At 38.9% G+C, this 12,976-nt stretch overlaps 1 long non-coding RNA gene across 3 annotated transcripts in view; it reads left to right on the top strand.

Moving 5' to 3' along the window:
* The window catches only part of LOC130171361 (uncharacterized), a 61,563-nt gene that overhangs the window by 22,421 nt on the left and 26,166 nt on the right, over window positions 1–12,976 (top strand). For all 3 annotated transcript variants that reach the window (XR_008828127.1, XR_008828129.1, XR_008828128.1), the window contains exon 3: window positions 11,180–11,275. This is a non-coding gene — a long non-coding RNA (uncharacterized LOC130171361). The remainder of the gene's footprint in view (window positions 1–11,179; window positions 11,276–12,976) is intronic.

Below are 12,976 nucleotides of genomic sequence, written 5' to 3'. Positions count from 1 at the left end.
AAGACATTGTGGTGGATGATTAGGCTTTGACACAACCACCACTGATTTCTTTTAACTATAATGATAATGTTTTGCTAACATTGACCTGGTGTTTTCTTTTGGCTAGACCTAACCAAACCTTAACTGTAATAGTAGCAGATGAGAAACATGGTTTTACTATTGATAACAATGTTGTCCATCTGATGGGGACAGCAGATCACAAAACAATCATAAGGAAGGTGGATGAGAGGGTGATGACATGGACCAAAAGACAAAGACCTTGTTGGAAATTAGCCTAGAACATCACAGAATGAGTAAAAGACCATTTCACAAAGTGGGGGTCATGGTATGAGTAATCAGAGCAGATTTACCTTGCTGCCATGAGCAAGTCCACTTATTGCAGAAGCACAAGTGTATCACATTATTCTGTCAACTGTGAAACAAAGACGGAATGCCATAAAAATGCCATAGAAACCTCATGTGTGAGCCTTATTAGGCCAACTATATCATATGATGACCAGAAAGTCTACTGGTATTCCTGTAGCCATGAGAAAAAAGGTGAACTTAATTACTGAAATCAAGGTAAAGCTGCAGATGCACTTACTCATTACTTTTAGTGGAAGCATGAAAAGGCCAGAGCCAATGCCCTCCAGGTCAGTGAATCCTGCAGTTACTGATAAACTATCACCTCAGTGTTTGCCATTTAGGCAGAGGATTTTCATATTGTTTCTGTACTCAATGTAGAATCTCAGGGACAAAAACAAAGGTTTCTCTCAGTCCCTCTGCCCTTCATTCTTCCCAGTGCCATAACGTCACATCCCTGACAGAGGAGAAAGCAGCCTGCCAGATGCATGTAGAGATAACAAGCTCTACATACATCTCATGCACCCTGTAAAGAATAAAGCGGGTCTTTCTATCAAAGATTTGATATCCAATTTCTTGAAAATTCATGACATATTTGACACATCACTTTTGAGATCTTGAAAACCTTCATGTGGATTTCTTAAAGGGTATTTTAATTGAAGAATCCTGTCACATGTGGCATCAAAGCCTGTTCAAAGCAATTAGCAATGTCTGTGAGTCAAAGCAAAGCAAGTCAAAGTATCATAAATTATATAAATCAGATGTAGATTTTGAGTGTACAAACTGGTATGTGTCTTTGTATTGTTGGCATTAATGTCGAAGTGACAGGATGACACTCTGACAGAGGACTGCAGCTGCAGGGTCAGTTGGTATAGTATAAAATAAAGCGTGGAACTGCATAAAACAACATGGCAAATACTGGACTTTGGAACCCACCTTGCAATTGTTTGTCTACAAAGCAATTGTCAGGAAGATAGTTACATAGTTATGTGCACTGGTTTTGAGATCTCCAGTTCTTAAACAACTTCCTACACCTGAAAAGAATGGAGGTTAGTGGATTTTTGTATGGATTTGGGTGAAATGACCCTCTGTTCTCCAAGTTAAAAAATTAATCATAAATCATCTGAAACCATCATAAATATTTATGCTGAAATAAGTCAAAACAATAATTGGTTAGTTGCAGAAAATACTATAAATGAGAGACAACTGCTTAACTATTTAATTTGCTAAGCATTAAAATGCAGAAACTGCACAACAGCTGCTAGCAAAGTAATGCTTGTAATTTGTTATCCATGTTGTATTCACCACTGCATCCTCATTTCCAAAGATCTCTATCTCTGCCCAAATAGAGAAACAGACATCATGGAATTCTAACTGGATTTTTGATGATCAATAATCACAAAATGTCCCTTTTCCAAAAGCTATAAAACCCAATAACAAAAAGGGATAAACTGTCCACATCTAGTACTGTAGATGTATAGTGAGAATTTAAAAGCTGTATCAGAGAAAAATGTATGTAGATAAAATTACATAAGAATTTCCTCTGTCTTTCAGAGATGGGCTTTGTATTTGGGTGTTCCTGCAAAGCTGCTCTCTGTTACCTTTTTCAGCTTGGGTCATCTCAACAGTGAAACAACATCTGTTTATGAAACCTGCGTGTGACATTTACAAAGAAGTGTGAAATGTGTAGGGAGTGCGAGGTGGAGTCAAAGCTTTGTGTTCTGAGCAGAGCAGTGACTCTAACCCATCCATCACTGTAAGGGATTGCTGTGCGCATTGACATTTTATATGCTGTGAAGGGAACAAAGTGGGCTGCTGTTGCCTGTGATTCATTTGTTGTTGTTTTTCATTGGGATCCTGCAGAGGAGTGGAGGAGCCAGTGCTTTGTTTGAATGTCAGCAGCTGAGATAGAAAGAGACTGCTGTGCCCACTGAGCTATGTACAGTATGCACCCATGATAATGATGGATTGTCCACTGTGAGTGCACACTTATGAATGTTAAGAGCACCTTTTATTCTGAGTGCATGTTCTGAAAAGTTGGCCTGTCACGAAGAATACTGACATGCTGAAGTATTTCATTCTTATTTATATGGAGGAGATGGATGAGAGAACTGAATTTACTGCTTAAAATTGTGCCCACAGCTCAGGCGATAATCCTAGTAATTCAACTCTCACTTAAAAGTTTATTTGAAACTTTCAGCCAGTCTTTTTCTAGTCATGTCTTCATCAGCCCAGACTTTGTGCAGCTTGACCATAGAGCACTTTCACAGATAATAGCCTTTAATATCTAACTATAAATGGAGGAATCTCTGTCTGGACTTTCTCGAGATTTTGCAGATGTCTTGCCGCGGACCCAAGAAAGTGCAGTGTGGACTATGAAGTTCTTTGGATGAGTGGTTCTTGAGAAAGCTTCTAACATTGTTTTTCTACATGTTACTTGACATGAAGATGCCAAATTGTGATGTGCATTGGATGTTTCACCCCTATGGTTGTGTAACGTTGTATTTACTGTGATTTTCACAAGCAAACCGAGTGCGTTTGATCGCATTGGTCCAAGGGCACAGCTTACAAATCTGAGACTATGAATAAGAGAGTACGGTTTATAAACCATGTGCACAGATTTCTAAACCCAGAGCCTACACATTTATACATGGAGCCTTTTCTGCCCCCACCACCCCCAGGGGGCTTGTATGCCTCCATACATTCACTGTGTTTCTATAATGGGTAATTTTGCATGCTGAAACTTGACCAACACAGGCCAAGCAATCAGCCTCTACCGACGGGCACATTTTGGACGGGTACTGTCCAGTATTACAGATTGTGAAACAACTAAAGACAGCATTTGTTAGAAGGTAAAAATATCCATAATTTTTTTTTAACTTGCTCTGTGGGCCCATCATCTCATAGAAATGCTATCAGCATCTTGTCGGTGTTTCCCTGCTTTTGTTTTAGTATAATATTCTATTTAAACCTTAAATTCCGATCAGATATAAATTTTGCAAGTGATCAACCAAGTTCAAATATGAATCACTGCTGCTCCTGTGCAATGCCTTTCATGTGTGAATGATGGGTTCATTAGGTAGGCTTTTAGCTTTCCCTCTGTGGAAGCTCCACCCTGTTTCTCTCACTGGCAGGGACACACCTGGAGCTTATTAGTGTCTCATTAGGAGCTTATATACACTTCAAGCAACCTGTTGTCGAGGCTGGATAATCTGTTTAGCAGGTATGACTAGCAGCTTGTCTTAATACTAGATAACACATGGCATTAGGTTGATTTTAGCCTTTAGCATGTTTCATGTATTTAAACTGCATATATGGGTAGCTTTTGTGCTGGAGCTTACCACAGGGAAGACATTCGAAGTTGATTTCCTCTAGAATTTACCTCGTAATTTAGTCGTGTGTGTGTGTGTGTGTGTGTGTGTGTGTGTGTGTGTGTGTGTGTGTGTGTGTGTGTGTGTGTGTGTGTGTGTGTGTGTGTGTGTGTGTGTGTGTGTGTGTGTGTGTGTGTGATGTCTAATAAGTTTTTTAACTTCAGTAAAGCCTGTTATTTAGCTGAATTTCTCACCATAAAAAGATCCAACAAACTTATTCCAACTAACAAAGAAACATTTATATGTATAATGCTTCATACATTTACTGTATAAGCATTATGTATTTCAGTAAGGACTCGATACAAAACCAGTTCTGCTTCCTAAACAATAGTGAGTACTGTAGGTGAGCTGGCAGATCCCCTGTCGGCGCTGCATGGAGCTCAGCAGCATATGAGTTTCTCTACATGAAATGTGAACTCACTGTGCTAACACATTTTTCTGTTAAACAGACTGAACAACAATTCAGGATCACTTAAACATACAGTTGCCTCAATTTCTTGCTCCATAAGAATTCAGCATTCTTAAGTAAATTAACTTTCCATTGGTTGGACTGGATCTCCCAGACTGCTCAGGCTCCTCTGGCTCAGTCACACAGTGCACATTCATTAGATTTTTCTTTAACCTTCTCTGCTATTCATCATGGTTAACGTGTCTGCTGTCTTGATGCAGCAAATAAGCCATATGCAGTTGTTTTGTGTGACACTTCTTAGAATTTATAACACTTGCACCTATATAATAACCGTGTTCTATAACAGGTTTCAGTAGTGATACTGAAACTGATATACTGCTTATCAGTTAGGATCTTTGGAAAGGCTTTGATAATAAGAAGGCAGTGGTTGCCATTGATCGGTCTTGTTGATACTCAGCAAGTCAAAGGCCTGTGACAAGGGTTACTGCCAGCCTGCTGACTCAGCCTTAGCAACAGCTTGGACACATGAAGCACAAAAGTAAAGGCTGCAGTCCTGCTTGTGTGACATTACTGTATGCATTAATTAGAGCAGCACTTCTGACGACTGCCAGCATTTTCATTAAAGCTGTAATGGCAACTTGTTTACTCTTCTTGCATAACAGCTTGAAACCCTGTCTCCTACAAATGATGTTTATATAGATAGAGAGAAAGATAGATAGATACTTTATTTATCCCCTAGGGGAAATTCAACTGACCTGTAAAAGAAAATACATGATGTAGGAAGGATTATGTTTTCTATTTACATAATTAGGATATGTTATTTATATATTTGAAAAGTCACCAATATGTTGATACTGAATGTACGGAATATTCAAAGACAATGTTTGTTTTCTGCCAAAAATATCTGATCTTGTGAACAATCCACTTGTAGTGACTATAGCATTTTAAAACTTTTTTTTATAGTTTTCACAGCACTTAGTTAAAGTTAGAGAAAGTTTGTGGTTTAATGAAGAAAAAGTTCAGTGACTTGACTCAATGTTTTTTTTTTTCCTAATCTTGAATACGGTGCTTTCGTTGCCTAAACCACAGACAGGGCTGTGGATGTGAACCCTGGTCTTTAGTGTCTCTTTGTATGGCTGTCATCCACTCCAACCATCTACTTGTGAGTCTACTGCCATTAATATATTTCCTGTCTAATTTAATTTAAAAAAAAGTTTTATCTGAACATAATCCAGCCATTGATTACACTTCCTACAAAACATATTTGCTCTTGCAGTTAAGTTGTATAAAAATGTAATATCTAGAGGACAGGGTTGCAGCTGCAAAGCTCTCACAGTGGGAGATCCACCAAGGACATACCTGTTTATTATATATTTAGATGTTATGAATTAACAGGTACAGCACCTATAAAGCCTTGTTTTGCTGTGGCTCTAAATCTACTCAGTGAAGTTCAAAGTCGTAGTCATAAGAATTTGTTTTGAAATGTTGGCTGTTGTGGCATAATAAACTCAACCCAGAGAGAAGTGTTCTGGGGATTTGGAGGTGAAAAGACCTGAAACAGAGTTAGATTTAGTTAAAAATTTGAAGTTCTAATGTGAAGTTTTTCAAAGGTCTGAATTTGACCAGGTTACATAAATTGCTTCACCAGTTTTTCAATAACTTCACTTTATATTGCAATTACTAGACACAGAAGAAACGTGAATTTTGTCAAGCCCTCCATCAAATGAAAGGTTAGATTTTATTTGCAACATCAAGAGGTTCCTCTTGTAAAGTGAAAAGGGACCACAAGGTTAAACTTTGTTGCTGATTAATGGAGTTAAATGAACATTAACAAAGAAACCTGAATCTATGTCAAACCCCATAAACCATGCTAATGCATTCATTCAGTTAAATGGATCGTGTTTCAACATAACTCATCACACTCTCCACAGTGTTTGCAGGCAAACTGTGAAATGATTTGGGCTAATGATGCAGCAACTGATTTTTAAATCTCAACATATTATACAGCTTCAATTCCCAATATCAGGAAGGTAAACTAGAATATGAAGTATCACACTTTTTTTGTGTAAAAATAAAATGCAATTAAATAGGCCCTACACAGTTCTGGTTCTCCTGTACAAATTCACTTATTTTGCCTGATTGGACCTCTCCCTCATTTTCTTGCTGGGTTACTTGTATCTTTTTCTAATACTTTTAATTATCCTTATTATAACATTTTTGTGAAGCAGAGTTTAAATGAGTGAGTAGAGTTAAGGTTTCTCTGGTCTGGTGCAATATGAATGTGCCTTGGACTGGTTTGTCTTGCACAAACAACCAACCAACAAAGCTTAACTTTTGAAAGAAACTGGCAGTTTTGTACGCAGCACCATTTCTGCCCCCTGTTTTTGATGAAAAAAATAATTTTTTTGTCTGGGAGGAACCAGTGCAATTCAATATTACTTGAGTTTTTGTGTGGAGGAAATCTATCTTTGTGGTATCAAAGTGAGCACTGAAATATTTTTGAACAACAGTCTCATAACACTGAGCCCAAAGATTGGTGTTATTTGACTGTGTTGCACTGCCCTCAAATGGGGTTAAAAATATTGGACTCCTTCTCGCATACCAGTAACTAACCCTAACGAAAGAAAAACCTAAATAAATGAGCAGAGAAACAAATGAGAACAAATGCAGATGCTTCAATAGGTGCACTGCATGGTGCAGTTAACATCCAATCATGTTCTGTGGCAGGTATAAAATTGCTGAGCATGCCAAGGTGATTCTGATTTAGTATCAAGATGAAGAGGAAAAGATCTAAGTGACTTTTACAGAGGGTTCATTGTTGGAGCAGGAGTTTCAGTTACAAAGATGCTCCACTAGCTCGCGTTTCTATAGGAACTGACAAAAGTGACATCTGCATTTAGATCTATGAGAAAGACATTATTAAATAGGGTTGGATATTGTGTTTGAGAGCACACATTTGATGATCATGCATTGTGCATTGTTGTAATATGTCAGGAAAAAAAGAGAAGAGCAACTCTTCCTCAGGTGACTGAGAATGTCAAATGCAGGAAGTGATCAGACTGTGTCAGCAACAACAGTCCTCAGTTACATAGAGAGGGAGACTATAATAGGGATGCAGCATATAAACCTGTGAGTTCAGTGGTGCAAAAACCAGAGGCACTGGTCGACAGAGATGTGGAAAAAAAGTGGAGTCACCCCTCACCATATTCTACACAAGTAGGCGAGTGTATGTTTGTGTTCACCAAGAAGACAACAGTACAGGCCTGAATACTTGATCCCCCACAGTGAGGGGAACTGGCGGCTCTGTTGCACTGTGGGGGGGGCATTTTGCTGGTTTGCTTTGGGTCCATTCGGCCCCTTTTGAGAGAAGGGTCAATGCAAGTCAATACAAAGTTATTCTGAGTGATCACCTTTGTCCTAAGATGAAACATTTCTACCTTGATGGGAGTGGTCTTTTCCAGGATGACAAACCCCCATCCAGAGGGTGCGAGGGGTCACTGATGGTTTGAGTATGAAAATGATGTGACTCATATTCCATGGCCTTTACAGTCACCAGATCTCCACGCAGTTGAACAATCTATGGGGGATTTTGTTCTGGTGGCATGTGGTGGCCCAACACCTAACTTAGACACTTTATGTTGGTTTTACCTCTAATTGGTCACCTGTTTACGTGTTCCGTATATCTTCTATGTCTTCGCTCTTTGTTTAAATAAACTCCAGCTTTTAATATCTTTGCTCTAAGTCTTGATCTCATATTGTACTGAAACACTGATAAAATAGTGGAGACTGTATACATTGATTGGAAGTTATTGATACAAAACTTAATTAAAACTCACTCATTTTTGAGTTTCCCATTTAATTTGTCTTTATCTTACAAATAAAAAGCAATGAACCATTTATTAGCAAAATATCTATCATAATCAGAAAACATAGTGATTGTTTGTTACTAGTTTAGTGGACATTTCACTTACACAGCCTTTTGACCAAGAATGGATTGAAACCTGGCACACATTACCATTATCCTAACTGACATTGTATATGAATCTCCCCACAAAAAAATATGTAGCTTGGCTGGCTTCTTTAGGTGGCTCATAGTTAAGATAAGTGGACATTGTCTGTGTGATTAACACTGTGGCGAATGCTGTTTTTTTTCCCCCCCCCAATCCTCTGGGATGAATCAGTGCCATTTTGCTGGCTGCCTCTGTCCACTGCCTCTATTGTTAGTGTGGCCATTTTGCTTTGCCTTGTGGAGCCAAAGTACATAAACACCATTATCAGAGGAGCAGTTGGAGGGAGTGTGCTGCTGTCAAACAAACAATGACCCTGTGGAATTACCTGCCATGACTCATACATGTCGGGGAGCCGCAATCATACTCATTCAACCGCAGTCTGGGAGCCCTCAAGTTTTTGTTGTGTTCCTTTGTCTTCTAAGTGATTAAAGATCTAATAATTAAGAATTTTAATAAGTCGTTTTTTATCATTCTTCCTATAATTTCTGTAGAGTGCAGCAGTGCAGAAGAGGTACATGAACAGTAACAATGTGATATATATACATTTTTTACACATATACTAAAGATACAAGTTGATATATACATAAAAAAAACAATATGATGGAGAGGTGTAACTTACCCTCAAAGGGTCTTGATCAAGGCACCAGTACATGGCGTACTCCATTAGAAAAGGAGAAATGTTAAATAGGAGAAAAGAGAAAAAAGATTGCACACACCAGCAGACAACCACAGTGGACAGTTTACAAAGATAATCCATAAGGATGACATTTTAGAGATAACAACAAACCTTTTAACGGCTATCTTAAATTGTACTGGTGCTAAGTTTAAAATATGACATGATAGAGCGTTCCATATCACTGAATCTCTGTAAATTAAACCAAACTATAATTGAGATGTCCAACTGATAGGAGACCCTAATTTCATAGTAATTTCTTTTGGCATTGATGATTGTAGGAAAACTGTTCATATGAGGGAAGGGTCCTGTTCAAAGACCAGGACAATAAAAAGTTCCCAATGTAGCTGTTTTTGTCAGTTACTCTGGTGGGGACTTCAATCACAGCATGACAAGAATGAAGGAGGAAAATAAAGTGTCAATAAAAATCTTCTGTGTGATTATTGTACTGTTGCCAGTGTGATGGGCTCTTTAAATCTCAATTGATTTCGTCCCTTACTTAACCTTTTGCTTCTGCCTAGGATTCATGTTCCTTATCCTGGGCCAAACCATCAATTATGATATTGTCTCTCTAAATAATCCATTTTGGAAATAATGTCATTGTTTTCACTGACTGCGCACTGAGATTACATGCTGCTGTTGTGTTTCAAGTAATCCAATCTTTTCCACAAAGGGTAACTCGTCGATTTAAGCTTGAGAGAATTGCAAGCTGGATTTTAGCTCTTGAACCTCTTTCTTGATTCCATCGATTCTAGCATAAGTAGGCTCCATGATCAGCTTGGTGAAAGATGAAGTTCGCCTCTTATCTGTTTTCCACATGTGAGTGTTTTTGTTGTTCAAGCGTGGTATTCAAACCTTCCATAGTAACAGAGGCTTTGTCGGTGGAGGCATTCTTTTTGTCACTGCCATGATGCATGGTTACCCTGTGGCTCAGTGGTTAGTCTTCAGGCCTTTTCCTCTCTGCAACTGTTTAAGCTGCAAAACCAGATGTCACTCCTGGCATCCACTCCACCTTTTCCGGCGTGGCTCTGGTTAACTCCGGTTAGTTATCGTCCCTGCTCCTCACCACTGATTGTCAGAGATCTGGCTCGCTTGTTGTGTTTTCAAAAGAGCTTACAAATAGGTGGTTATCCAGGTGGTTCCATGATGGCGATGAGATACTGCAACGACCATCTGTCGCTATTGTTTTTAATCTTGTGTGTTTGTTTCATTGCCTCATATTGAATACTTTGATTTAATATTACTTGTAATTAATTAGTGATGTGCTCTGGGGTTTTATGTAACCCATTAAAGTAAAATTGAGATAATTGCATCAAATGTTTGGCTGAAAAGTACTCACAGTTTGCATCACTATGCAGTCTCTGATCTGAAATGCTGGTTACTCCTTGCATTCAGCCTTTGGGTTGTTTTTTTCTGCAGCTTTTATGTTCAGCTTTAAACTGAGAAAAGTTCAGAGAGCCAGACTTTCACTCACATCACTATCGTAAACTGCAGCAGATCATCTGTGGATGCTGCTTTTAATCAGAAGCCCCAGCTGCCAGGTTGTACGAGGCTATTACCTATTCAGCCAGCCTCCATCGATGGCTTGGTTTTTACTGCTATCACTCAAGGTTATGCTGAACCTGATTTGTACTGTCATTACATAGGTTCTGTTGACATTTCAAGTACTTTCAAGCTGAATCATAGCTTTTAGCATGCTTTATGCAATTGCCCTCCAGTGGACAGAAACTGAAACAATAACTTGGGAGCAGATTACTCTGAGATCTTTATGTTTGATAGTGAAAGCTGTAAGATGTATCCTGCAAAGAGACATGTTCTTTAGCGTTTCAATCAGATCTCAGAGTCACAGATCACAAAGAAATGCCTGTCCAGTATTTGCGAGCTTTCTTCCTGCAGCAATCCTGTGGAAAGAAACCATACAAGTGAGGTGCAAGTTGTTGCTGCCCTTAGTTAGCAGGTCAATAATGTTGCCAGTCATCTTTTCTGGATATTTTGAGAAAAGCATCATAAGAGTTAAAATAAAATTTAAAAGTGAAAACTTCTTCCAAACTGTACAAGAAAGCATTAAAAATCACTCGCAGATTTCAGAGAAGTCTTGGTGCCTGAAGGTAGGTTTACTGTGTGTCACTGTGTTTTAGAGCCTAGAAATAGAATGGAGATGAGGCGAGAACCAAGACTGTGAAATGCTGACGCACCATTCATTTATAAAGAGAGTTGGATAATGGTCACCAAGATGGCATGTTTATTTCAATGGAAGTTGCTCACTAACACATACATGAAAATGGACAAAAAATAATCATTGAGCTTTTTGCAGCTTTGCGACAGCTTGTAATGAGGACCTAAAATTAATTTTCTTCTTTTTGTTTTACCGCAGGTGGCCACTGGGATAGACTGGCTCACTGTTCAGTGTCCGGTTCTCTTCATACTTTCATGGGAGTCACTCTTCATTCAAGCAAACAAGCCCCACTATGTAAGTACTTATATTTGACACGACACTCATTAAAAGAAGTGAAATTAGCTGTGTACAGCTAAACTTTCACTGTGGTTATATTCCTTAGAGTTTTCATTTTCTGTGTGGAGCGCTAGCATGATGGTATAAACCAAACATCCCTGACACGCTTGGTGTGTTCAGTGTAAATATATTGAACTTGAATGTTTAAGGCCAAACTATAAGAAACAGTTACCTGAATTGCCATGACAATGATCCACCCCCAAGTGACCATATTTGAGAGACACTGACAGAGCCTCTCAGTCTGGCTGTACTGTCACTAATTGGTCTCAACGTTATCCAGTAGTAGTGGTTGCTGCTTGTTGTAACCCTCCTGTTCACACATATGGACTCAAACACTGGAGATTAGACATAATGCAATTCACTTTGAATTGAAGCTCAAAAAACCACCCACAGTGACTCAAAGACTCAACCGGCTCCCAGCAGTGTGATTGTAGGGAAGCAGAGAAAGGCTTGAGTTGATGCAGATGTTCACTAATATGCACAGCAACTGGTCCTTGTTTTGATCCCTTCATGGATCATCCTTTAAGCAAATTAAAGCAAAAGTTGATTTGTCTTAGTCAGTGCCTTCCCATAATATGACTTTAACCAGGATGGATGGAAACTCATTGCTTGTGGTTTCTGTCAGTTACTCAATTCAAACATGCCTGCAAGCTTCAGACTCATAAAAGGCAAGAGAGAGCCTGCCACTTTTAATCCATGTGATCAAGGTGTAACTCCTTTAAAAACTGCCAACTGTTTAAATTTTCAAGTTTACATCAGTTATTTATATTTAATAAATAAGGAAATTGAATTTGCTTTATATTAAAGCCCCTACATTTAGTTTTTGAAGATGTCAGACTTTAGCAGCATCAAAAATGTAGATCATAGACCACCAAATCTAATATCCTACAAACAAAAACTTAACCATCAAAATAATATATTATATACAAGGGGTTTTAAATGTATTACTATAAATATGATAATTAGAAGAAAAAATAGAAGAATGCATGTTACAATGTGTTGTCTCTCCATAGGAATTTTAAAACTTTAACACACTAGCACATCCAGTCTATTAAATACAACATGGGGAGTAGAACTGAAATGAAGGAGCAGTCTTGGACCGTGTTGTGTTTGAGATGAGATTCCTCTTAGCCAAAGGGTGAAGAAATGTTCGCTTAGTGCTCGGGTTGACTAGCTTGGAGGGAAATGTGTTTCTTTGTGTGTGTTTGGCAGCAGTTGGAGGTGAATCTGTGTGTTTATGTGTGTGTGCTGCAGTAGAAGAGAGGAGCAGATGCTGTTCTTCTTTTTTGCTCTGAGATAGGAGCTCCCAACCAGGCCAGTGTGAGCTCCCAGTGCTACAGTCCTGAATGGGAAGCACCAGCAGCCACTCGGTGAGGTGCGGACCTGACAAGCCTGCGTTGATAGATAAGGCAGAGCAGCTTTGGTCAACAACAGAGCTGCACAACACAAATGCTAATATCCAACTGTCAGGTTCTACCAAGGTGTTTACTACTGAGATTTGATTCAGTTCTGCCTCAAGATCCGCCCTGGTCAAATCAGATCCCCACTGCTCATCTGTAAGAGTCTTGCTGATAGCTAAAATACGAATTGGTAATAACTGTGGCCTTTTTCAGCAGGGGGCGTTTCTATGGTAAAGATGTCCTTCTGTGTCCATTCGAA

This window comes from Seriola aureovittata, chromosome 1 (assembly GCF_021018895.1).
Source record: "Seriola aureovittata isolate HTS-2021-v1 ecotype China chromosome 1, ASM2101889v1, whole genome shotgun sequence".
NCBI classification, from domain to species: Eukaryota; Metazoa; Chordata; class Actinopteri; order Carangiformes; family Carangidae; genus Seriola; species Seriola aureovittata.
The sequence above is the reverse complement of the archived record's forward strand: the minus strand, read 5'-3'. Positions and strand labels throughout refer to the sequence as shown.